The sequence below is a fragment of the Loxodonta africana genome, unplaced genomic scaffold (assembly GCF_030014295.1).
Source record: "Loxodonta africana isolate mLoxAfr1 unplaced genomic scaffold, mLoxAfr1.hap2 scaffold_43, whole genome shotgun sequence".
NCBI lineage: Eukaryota > Metazoa > Chordata > Mammalia > Proboscidea > Elephantidae > Loxodonta > Loxodonta africana.
In genome coordinates, this window is record NW_026975144.1 from 429929 (window position 1) to 441614 (window position 11686).

The 11686-nt window shown below is 43.0% G+C and overlaps 1 long non-coding RNA gene across 1 annotated transcript; it reads left to right on the top strand.

Moving 5' to 3' along the window:
* Positions 1-1296: 1296 nt before the first annotated feature.
* Positions 1297-6842, top strand: LOC135229622 (uncharacterized). Its single transcript, XR_010320297.1, has 2 exons — positions 1297-3536; positions 6605-6842. It is a non-coding gene; the product is annotated as an uncharacterized LOC135229622 (long non-coding RNA).
* Positions 6843-11686: the final 4844 nt, after the last annotated feature.

Here is an 11686-nt window from a genome sequence, read left to right on the forward strand (position 1 = left end):
ATGGAGGAAATAATTCAAGAAGATAAACTATAAGAAGAAGAAAGCGGGTATCAGGATTGGAAGAAGACTCATTAACAACCTGCAATAGGCAGAGGACACAACTTCTCTTGCTGAAAGTGAAGAGGACGTGAAGCAGTCACTGAAGAAAATCAATGACCACAGCCTTCACTATGAATTACGCCACAACACAAAGAAAACAAAAAATCCTCACATATGGATTAATAAGCAACATCGTGGTCGATGGAGAGAAGATTGAAGTTGTCAAGGATGTCTTTATACTTGGACCCACAATCAACGCCCATGGAAGTAGCAGCGAAGAAATCAATGACATATTGCATTGGGCAAATGTACTGCGAAAGCCATCTTTAAAGTGTTAAAAACCAAAAATGTCACTTTAAGGACTAAGGTGCGCCTGACCCAGGCCATGGTATTTTCAATCGCCTCATATGCATGCAAAACCTGGAAAATGAATGAGGAAGACTGGAGAGGAATTGATGCCTTCGAATTAAGGTCTTGGCCAAGAATATTGAATATACCATGGACTGCCACAAGAACGAACAAATCTGTCTTGGAAGAAGTACAGCCAGAATGCTCCTTAGAAGCAAGGATGGTGAGAATTTCTTACGCACTTTGGACATGTTATCAGGAGGCACTGGTCCCTTGAGAAGGACATCTTGCGTGGTAAAGTAAAGGGTTGGTGAAAAGAGAGAGACCTTTAAGAAGATGGGTTGACACGGTGAGTGCAATACTAGTCTCAAAGATAGCAGCCTTTGTGAGGATGGCGCAGGATCGGCAGTGTTTCCATCTATACAAAGGGGCGCCATGAGTCAGAATCCACTGGATAGCACATAACAACAAAAACACAAGTAGATGAGTTGAACTGGGGGAATCATCACCCTGCGTCCTTCAAGTCTTTGATGGTGGCAGTTATCTCTATAATTCCTCCAGGAATGCGGTACTGCTTTTGGTTTACTATTTTCCTAGATAGGCAGTTCTAATGGCTTCCCCTTGGCTTTTCCTACCATAATAGCCCTTACTCCACTTGTCTGGAATCCACAAAGGTAGTTCTGCAAGTTGTTGGGTATTCCAATTCCAATTATGTGTTTAGGAACTGGGGAAATCACTACGTGATGGATTCAGGGACCCACTGAATCCACTGTGAAATGAACCAGAGCTACGGCTCCATTAAGAACCTGACTTCCATACAACCGCTTTCTGACTGGTGGGCCACAGTGACATCTAGGGTCTCCTGGATTCAGTGTCAGTTCAGAGGCAGTATCCAGTAATTCTTACACTTGTACCGATCAAGAAACTACTTGATAGACTTCCCATCTATTTCACTCCTAGGGACACCATGACTAAGTAGCCAATGCCATGAGTCCATAGGAGTCAGGCTACTCTCATTACTGCTTTGACTCCACTGTCCATTATGTGAACCACACCTACCTTGTTCTTGTCCATTGAGTCACCCACATGGCCCCTAACACCATGGGGTCCAATCAGCCCCATTGTAGTTTGGTGTCTTAATTCAGTTAGGGCATCTCCCATTGTGAGATCTGACTTCCATAAAAGAACAATCACAGCAGTCTTCAAGGATGCTGGGGCTCCCTTCACAAATTTATTCCTCACCATTGCGGTAAAAGGTGTGTCCTTTGGGCATTCCATGTGTGGGTCTGTGGGTCTAAGCCGAGAAATCCACTCTAACATGCCAGTTTCCCTAAGCCTTTGGATACCTTCTTCTACTGTGAAATCAAGGCGGGTCTGGCACTTCAGCTGGGTTTAGTGTGGGCCACCGCTTAATCTGTGCTTCACTGAATCAGTCACATAAACTATTAAATCCTTTCCTAAGCTCTCTAGCTGAAACACTGGATGAAGGATCTGTGCTTAGTGGACCCATATCAATGAACTCAGGCTGATGCAACTTTATGTTCCTTGCGCCATTATCCCACACCCATAATAGCAATTCCCACACGTAGTCCCCAGGCTTTTGTTTGTATGTATTAGAAAAGTCAAGCAGTTCTTTTTCTTTTGGAGTGTAGTGTACCTCCCCCTGGATCACATTTTGTGCTTTACCTTTGAGGATAGCAGGGACTTCAGTCTAGTTATAGGCCTAGAAGCAACAATGGGTGTTGGGAATGTGTCTGGAGAACATTCAGCAATGTCTTGTAAGACATCTGCCTTAAGGGATGATGCCCCAGGCAGTGACTCAGACATCACCCTAGTGGACGACTGAGACAAAGGCTCTTCAGACACAACTGGGTTAATCTCAGCAGATGGGGGTCTGAGGGGCTAATAGTTTTCCTGGGGAGGGTGGTTTAGCAGCCAAACATGGAGTAATCCCTTCAGGTGGGAGCTGCTATTTGGTGATGGCCTTGCTATTCCTCAATGAAACTCATTTTCTTTCACTCCTAATAGAGTGTGGGATTTTGTTCTTCAACAATACAAACAAACAGAAAACATGACCAGAGCCTTTGCAGCAGCAAATTAGCTAGGAGAAGATTATAATGTAATGCTTTCAAGTTCTGATTTAAAGTAGAATTCTAACCCAGGCAAAATGTGAGGGCAATCAAGGCATTTCCAGACAAGTAAGTAAGAACTTAAACATCTACTTGCAAGGCATGCACCTTGAGGAAACTGTTGGAGAAAGGAAATCGGCACAAAGGACTGATGAGAAAAAAAAAAAAAAGACTGTTTAGGCATAGAAAATAAAAACAGGCATCTGATCTGTCTGTAAAGAGACTAAAGTAACTCTAAGCGCTCAATGTAGTCTTTCACCTTAGGTTTGGCGTTGGCTGTCTAGCAGCTCCAGGTAAGCTTTCCCCCAGGTTCTACCTTCCTTCCCTAGGAACCAACCCATCACCATGAAGGAAATGAGTTGCTTTGCGGATCAGGCTAAAGAATGTGAAGACTTAAGGCAAACTTTTGGTATCAGCCTCCTCAGGTTTCTGACATGCCCAGCAAAGTGAGAGATCATGGAAACTCCTTGTTTCCATTCTCATCTGGAGAGCTAACATTCTGAGCAACGTGATTGTTAACCAACCAGTCTTGAGAATATCCGTCCTGTGGCTGCTTTGTAATCAACGTGAAACCCCCTTGACCTCCTGTCTTTCAATTGTGTCTTGTAGCCAGTCAATCGACTCACGTAAGCAATAATGACAACGATTGTGCTTTACTTGTCGCGCCTTTGATTGACCTTCGTCACTGTGAACCAACAAGAAAAACTGTAATTTTATTTTCCCCCTTCAGCACTCTGATTACTCCTGATTTGCCTTCTTCCCCTGAGATTCCGGAACGTCAGCCTGAGACTTTGCGATCTCCCACTGCCACGTCTCCGCTGCAATAAATCTCTTTCGATTTTACCTTAAGGGAGCTGGAAAGTCATTTCTCTCCAACATTTTGGCGTAGTTAATCGGCAGGGTTTTTGAAGTTACCCTTCCCCCGGAGACCCGAAGACCTGAAACACGGGACTCTGGCACCCAGGGCCCCTTTGTGTGCCCCTCCCTGCAGCTTTTTCGGACCCTTCTGGCTGTCTGGGGGTAAGTGCTCCCGAAAAGCAAACTGTGCATTTCCCCGTGGCTCTGTTGAGAATCTAGCCCCCAACTATTTCGGTGCAGCTTTTGTGGAGATTAACCGAAGTCGTTTCTCTGCTCCCGGTTTTTCTTTTTCTCCTTCGCGGTGGAATCGGCCTGTAAGCTTGTTGGAACTTCGCGTTCCACCTTTACTGTCCTCGGGAGCCTGTTACAACGTTGGGTTTCCAACTGCGTTCCCAGACTGCCACCTAGTGGCTTCATCTTGTGAAGTGTGGTCCTGATCATCTTTCTTTCTTTTCTCTTGGCTAATTATCCTTTGAACAGCTGTTTGCTGTGGCGTTTTGGGGTCTCGGATCTGGAAGAGCGCAGGGCAAAGCCCCTGATGCGCTTTTGGCAAACCCTGAAAGTGTTACATTTTCAGTGTGTCCTTTGAACTTTCTGTCTTTTGTTTCCGGATTCCAGTCACAGTTTGAACCCTTTGGAGCTTGACGAGTCTGCCATCTAGTGGACGAAAATTATCATTCTTCGCAGGAACCTTTTTTCCTTTTGTTTTTCTAAGGCTCCATTTTGGCTTAGATCACTTGGTTGCCACTTGGTAGTGCTTCCTAAGATAGGGAACAGCGCTTCTAAAGACCATAAAGCATTCCCTTCTGGGACTCCTGTTTGATATACGGTCAGGAATTATGGCGCCAGTTCAGTTCAGTACCCTCAAAGACATCCTGCACTTATCAAGGAAAATAGTACTGATCAATGCCTATGTTATGGCAGTTCTGAACTCACTAAGTTAACTTTTCTGTGCAGCAAATTAAAAAAAAAAAAAAAAAAGACCCAAACCTAGTGTCCTCGAGTCAGACTCATAGCGACCGCATAGGATAGAGTAGAACTTCCCCATAGCTTCCAAAGAACACCTGGCGGATTCGAACTGCTGACCTTTCGGTTAGCAGCAGGAGCACTGAACCACTAGGCCACCAAGTTTTCCAAGAGAATAAAACCAATAAAATCTCCCAGATTAACCGGACCCAACGGAAGGCCTATTTTAATTGTTTTTTGGAAGCTTTCAAATGGCAAAATGACAGCAAATTTCCTTCATTATGAGATGTTGTATCTAGACAAGCAGAACTGATTAAGGAATCGCAAAGACACTGCCTCAGCAGAACTTCCTTATCATGGAAAAGAGGAAGGGGTTCAAGAGGAAAGGACCAAACCTCCAGTTGAAACCAGCCCCATAGCTGAGATGCCTTTTAAGGTGAAATACCCCAAAACTGGAGGTGGACAGCCTGAGGTTACTGGTGCCTCCTGGTCTAAGGCCAAACTTCACACCATTCTTAGAGTTCCCCAGCCTGTGTGAAGATCCTCAGAAATTTAAGGAAGAATTTAAAATTCTGGCAGAAACTTATGAGTCTGGTCCAGGTGATCTACATAACTTGTTACACATGTTGCTAGGACCTGGGGGTGCTCAAAGGTGGTAGGAAGAAGCTAACCGGAAAGAACCTGAGAAATCATTGTCCATCCAACCAAACGTCTCAGGTACTGATTTGGTAACTCAGACTATACCTCTTACAACAAAATTAACCAAATGTTTTACAAAGATTTTTTCCTATAAGATTGTTTGGGCTAAAGTTCAAGCTTGCAAGCAGGAACAGGGTGAGAATGTTTATCACTACAGACATCGCTTGACCAGACTTTTTATGGAGAATTCAGGGTTGAACCTAGAAGAAGAGGAAAACAGGGTAACTTTTAACACCATTTTTGCAGAAGGATTACAGCTAACTCAGGGTGTAGTCCTTTACAAAAATGGTTTTAGTTAGCTGACTTAGTTAAATGACATCAGTTAAGTTTAGAGAATGCGAAAACTTCCCTATTAACCACCGTAGCCTACAATTAGCCAAAACCTTAGAACAGAAACTGAGCTGAAAACAAAGGCTCGACAAAATAAATCTATGTCTTTCCAATTACAACAAGTAGAGTTTCCCGGACGCAATCAGAGATCTAAACTTCAATTTAGGAACAGGTCCAGGGCTCCTGGGTCTGGAGTTCCTGGGGTCCACTATTTTTGTAAGAAGTCTGTACATTTTAAGAAGAACTGTCTTAAATTAAAAAGTAAGTCTGCTGGTATAGGATAGGCACAAAGACCAGTGGAATAGAATTCAGAGTTCAGAAATAAACCCATACACCTATAGCCAGTTGATTTCTGACAAGGGTGCTAAGTCCATTCAAAGGGGAATGAATAGCCTCTTCAATAAACGGTGCTGGGACAACAGGATCCCATATGCCAAAGAATGAAGCTGGACCCCTACCTCACACCATATATGAAAATTAACTCAAAATGATTACAGAATTTAAAGAGACATTTCTCCCAAAAGAAATAAAACTCTTAGAAGAAAACAGAGTTAAAACTTCAAAACCTTTTTTTGACAATGAATTCTTTGATACGAAGCCAAAAGCATGAGCATCAACAACAAAAAAGAAACTGGACTTCATCAAGTGATTTTTTTTGTTTTTTTGTACATCGAAGGATTTTATCAAGAAAGTGAAGAGATAACCTACAGGATTGAAGAAAAAAAAATGCAAACCAAATATCTGATAGGGGATTCATATCTAAAATATATAAAGAACTCCTACAAATCACCAAAAAAAAAAAAAAAGAGAGATGAACAACATGTTATGGGTTCAATTGTGTCCCCCCAAAATGTGTGTCAACTTGGTTAGGCCATGGTTCCCGGTATTGTGTGATTGTCCACCATTTTATCATCCTTGTGATCTTCATATGTGTTGTAAATCTGACCTCTACGATGTTAATTGGAAACCCTGGTGGTGTAGTGGTTAAGAGTTGGGACTGCTAACAAAAAGGTTGGCAGTTCTAATCCACTAGGTGATCCTCGGAATCCATATGGGGCAGTTCTACTCTCTCCTATAGGGTTGCTATGAGTTGAAATCTACTCAAGGGCAAGGTTTTTTTTTTTTTTTTCAATGATGTTAATGTGGAAGGATTAGAGGTAGTTATGTTAATGAGGTAGGACTCAACCTACAAGATTAGATTGTATTTTGAGTGAATCTGTTTTGATATATAACAGGGAGAAGGGAGCAGAGAGACTGGAGGACTTCATTACCACCAAGCAGAAGAGCCAGGAGCATTTGCTTTGAACCAGGGGCCCCTGCACTGAGAAGCTGCTAGATCTGGGGAAGACTGATGACAAGGACCTTCTCCCAGAGCCAACAGAGAGAGAAAGACTTTCCTAGGAGCTGACGCCCTGAATTCAGACTTCTAGTCTCCTAGACTGTGAGAGAATAAATTACTCTTTGTAAAAGCCATCCACGTGTGGTATTTCTGTTGTAACAACACTAGATGACTCAAATAAAACATGGGTAAAGAACTTGAATAGACATTTCTCCCAAGAAAAATATACAAATGTCCAATAACCACATGAAAGTATGCTCAATATCTTTTGTCATTGTTGCTGTTGTTGTTAGGTGCCCGTGAGTCAGTCAGTTCCAACTCATAGTGACCCTACGAACAACAAAAGAAAACACTGCCTGGTCCTATACCATCCTCACAACCACTGTTATGCTTGGGCCCATTGTTGCAGCCACTCTGCCCATCCATCTCATTGAGGGTCTTCTTTTATGCTAATCCTCTACTTTAGCAAGCATGATGTCCTTTTCCAGGGACTGATCCCTCCTGATAACATGTCCAAAGTAAATGAGACTTAGTCTTGCCATCTTAGCCTCCAAGACGCATTCTGGTTGTACTTCTTCCAAGACAGATTTCTTTGTCCTTTTGGCAGTCCATGGTTTATTCGATATTGTTTGCCAAAAGCATAATTGAGAAGTATCAATTCTTCTTTGATCTTCCTTATTAATTGTCCAGCTTTCACATGCATATGAGAAGATTGAAACACAATGGCTTGGGTCACACACACCATAGTCTTCAAGGCAACATCTTTGCTTTTCAACACTTAAAGAGTGTTTTAAGTTTTTTTTTTTGTTTGTTTTTGCATCAGATTTGCCCAGTGCAATCCGACATTTGATTTCTTGACTGCTACTTCCATGGGTGTTGATTGTGAATCCATGTAAAGCGAAATCCTTGACAATTTCAATCTTTTTTTTTTTTTTTAATCATGATGTTGCTTATTGGTCCATTTGTGAGGATTTTTGTTTTATGTTGGGGTGTGATCAATCCATACTGAAGGCTGTGGTCTTTGGTCTTCATCAGTAAGTGCTTCAAGTACTCTTCACTTTCAGCAAGCAAGGTTGTATCATCGGCATAACACAGGTTGTTAGTGAATCTTTCTCTAATACTGATGCCCCGTGTTTGTTCATATACCCCAGATTCTCAGATTATTTGCTCAGCATACATATTGAACAGGTCAGTCGAAAGGATACAACCCTGACGCACACCTTTACTGACTTTAAACCACACAGCATCCCTTTGTTCTGTTCGAATGACTGCCAGTTGCTGTGTGTACAAGTTCTTCATGAGCACAATCGACTGTGCCAGAATTTCGCATCTTCGCAAAGTTATCCATAATTTTTTATCACCCACACAGTCGAATGCCTTTGCATAGTCAATAAAACAGAGGTAAACATCTTTCCGGTATTCTCTGCTTTCAGCCAGGATCCATCTGACATCAGCAATGATATCCCTGGTTTCACGTCCTCTTCTGAATCCAGCTTAAATTTCTGGTAGTTCTCTGTGCATATACTGCTACAGCTGATCTTCAGCAAAAATGTACTTGGGTGTGATATTAATGATACCGTTCGATAATTTCTGCATTCTGTTGGATCACCTTTCTTGGGAATACGCATAAATATGGTCGGCCAGGCAGCTGTCTTCCAAATTTCTTGGCATAGACAAGCGAGCACTTCCAGCACTGAATCTGTTTGTTGAAGCATCTCAGTTGATATTCTGTCCATTCCTGGAGCCTTGTTTTTTGCCAGAGCCTTCAGTGCAGCTTGGACTCTCTCTTGGCTCTGGAGGAAGGTCCTTCTCCTCAATCTTCCCATGGGCTGGGCGCTTCTTAGCACAGGAAGCCCAGATCCAAAGCACTATTTCTGCTCCCAGTGCTTCTTTCTTGGTGGCATGAGGTCCCCATTCTCTGCTGGCTTCCCTTTCTTTTTATCTCTTGTAAAAAAGAGAAAAAAGGATAAAAGGTGATGCAGGCCAACTCCAGAGAGACTTCCTTTACACTGGATCACGGATATGACCTTAGTAAGGGTGTTATAATCCCACCCTAATCCTCTTTACCATAAAATTACAATCACAAAGTAGAGGATAACCACAAAATACTGGGAATCATGGCCTAACCAAGTTGACGCATCTTTTGGGTGGACACATTCAACCCATGACATTCTGCCCAATGGTCTCCAAAAATTCATGTCCTTGCTACATGTAAGACACATTCACCCTATCACATCACATCACAGCAAAAGCCCTAAATCAACTCCAAGTCCAAAATCCACAAATTCTTCTTTACCTGTGAAATCTAGAATACAAGTTTGTTTGCTTCCAAAGTACAATGGCAAACCAGGCACAAACTAGATATTTCCATTACAAATGGGAGAAATTGCAGGGAAAGTAGTGATGACAGGAGTAAAGAAAGTCTATAGAATATATTCCATTAGCCCTCAAGGCTGGAAAATAATCCTCTGTTCTCTGAGAGGATGCACACAATGGCCCTGCCCTCCAGACTCCAGGTATTGGTCGCATTCTCTGGATTCTGAGTCGAGGCCCCTGGGCCCTGGGCTTTAGCTCCGACTTTCAGGCCCAGGCAATAAGACTTACCAAAATAAAATTAAAAACATACATAAATGGATGGAAAAGGTATAATATGCAAACACCAAACAAAAGAATGTTCGACTTGCTTTGCTAATACCAAATAACATAGGTTTCAGAGTAAAAGTATATTAGCATAAACAGACGGAGAATAAAAACAATAAAAGGGTTAATTCACCTAGAAAATATAATAACCCTATGGCAGCGGATTTTTTTTCTTTTCTTGGTTTAAAAGTCTATGTTCTCTATTACGAGAGATTGAAAATACATTAAAAAAAAAAAACTAACGGGAGGAGGAGCCAAGATGGCGGACTCGACAGACACATCCTTGGCGCCCTCTTTACAACAAAGACCTGAAAAAACAAGTGAAACAGTATATTTGTAACAAGCTGGGAGCCTTGAGCATCAAAGGCAAGCTTAGACAACAAACTGAGGGGTAGGGGAAGGAAGGGACCTTTCAGAAGCGGAGAGGAGTTGCCGGCCCTGAATCGTGGGGAGCCCTCAGGCACCATTCCCGGAGCAGCGGAGGTGGCAGCGGCGGGCGGGTCCTAGCGTTTGGCCGCAGTCTCCTCGGGGAGAAGCAGCAGCCACACAGCCCACTCACACCTCCAGAACCTGAACAGAAGGGCACTCTCCGCAAAAGCTAAGTACTTGCGGATATTTTACTGAGCCCCCCCACCCCCACGCCAGCTACAGCGGCTGAATCCCTAGGCCTGAGATAGACCCTGGTGAGCACCTGGAGCCGTCCTCCTGGCCTTGGGGAAGGAAAAAAAATGCAACTGGGGGGAAGAGGTAATTTGCTAGCTCCATTAACCGGGGAATCTCAGGACAGAAGCGACTCCCGTCCAGGCATAAACCGTCTGTGGACCTTGAGCACCTTTCCCTTCTTCATGGACCTGTGTGGGCCTATTTCGGGAGAATAGGCCCTTGTTGGCAAAGTCCAAGCATTTCAGCGGTGCCGTGGAGAGGTGGGCGTTTGATGTTTGACATTGCTTTGCCTATTAAACAGGGTCCTCACCTACCCATATCAGGGACCTGAGGACTGGTAGCTCCACTCAGGTCACCCAGCCACCCGCGACAGGGGTCCAAAGATAACTGGTACCTCCCACTCCTTACAACCTGAAACTTTGGGTGCCCATGGTCCGTCTGCAGGACCCACCCTCCAGCATGCTCTAGGGAACAGAGATGCGTTTTTCTCAGAGACACTTGGGGGTCAGTTCTTAGTCCCCTGCCTCGTTCAGAGCTTGACCCTCTGCTGCAGTCAGATACCGGTATCTACGCCAATCACCCCTGCCCCTCTAAGACTGCAGGACAGAGCCTGTACCACACACTTGATGATCAGCTACCTGGAAACCTGAGCTGAATTCATACAAGAAAACTGAATGGACTCCTAGACTGATATACCTGATAACACATCTAGCCAGCTGGAGACAGGACACCAGAGTTCCAAAGCTGAAAACAATCAAGCTAGCTCACTCAAGCAACCCATAGCGGTATACCAAAACAAAACAAAGCAAGCAGCTACGACACAGGAAGCAAGCATAAACTAAGACAATAACTTATAGATGGCTCGGAGACAACAGTCAATATCAAGTCACGTAAAGAAACAGACCATGATCACCTCAACAGGCTCTCAGAACAAAGAATCCAGGGATCTTCTAGATGAAAGTGCATTCCTGGAATTACCAGATGCAGAATACAAAAGTTTAATACACAGAACACTTCAGGACATCAGGAAGGAAATGAGGTAATACACAGAATGAGCCAAGGAACACACAGGTAAAGCAACTGAAGAAATTAGAAAGATTATTCAGGAACATTACGAAAAGTTTTGTAAGCTGGAAAAATCCATAGACACACAACAATAAGGAATTCAGAAGATTAACAATAAAATTACAGATTTAGACAACTCCATGGAAAGTCAGAGGAGCAGAATTGAGCAAGTAGAAGCTAAAGTTTCTGAACTCGAAGTTAAATCACTTGGCACTAATATATTTGAAGAAAAATCAGATAAAAGAATTGAGAAAAATGAAGAAACCTTAAGAATCATGTATGTGGGACTCTATCAAGAGAAATAAGCTACGAGTGATTGGAGTACCAAAACAGAGAGGGATAACAGAAAATATAGAGAAAATTGCTGAAGATTTGTTGGCAGAAAACTTTCCAAATGTTGTGAAAGATGACAGGATATCTATCCAAGATGCTCATCGAACTCCACATAAGGTGGATGTTAAAAGAAAGTCACCAAGACATATTATAATCAAAATTGCCAAAACCAAAGATGAAGAGAGAACTATAAGAGCAGTGAGGGATAAACAAAAAGTCTCCTACAAAGACAGCCAATAAGAATAACCTCGGACTACTCGGCAGAAACCATGCAGGC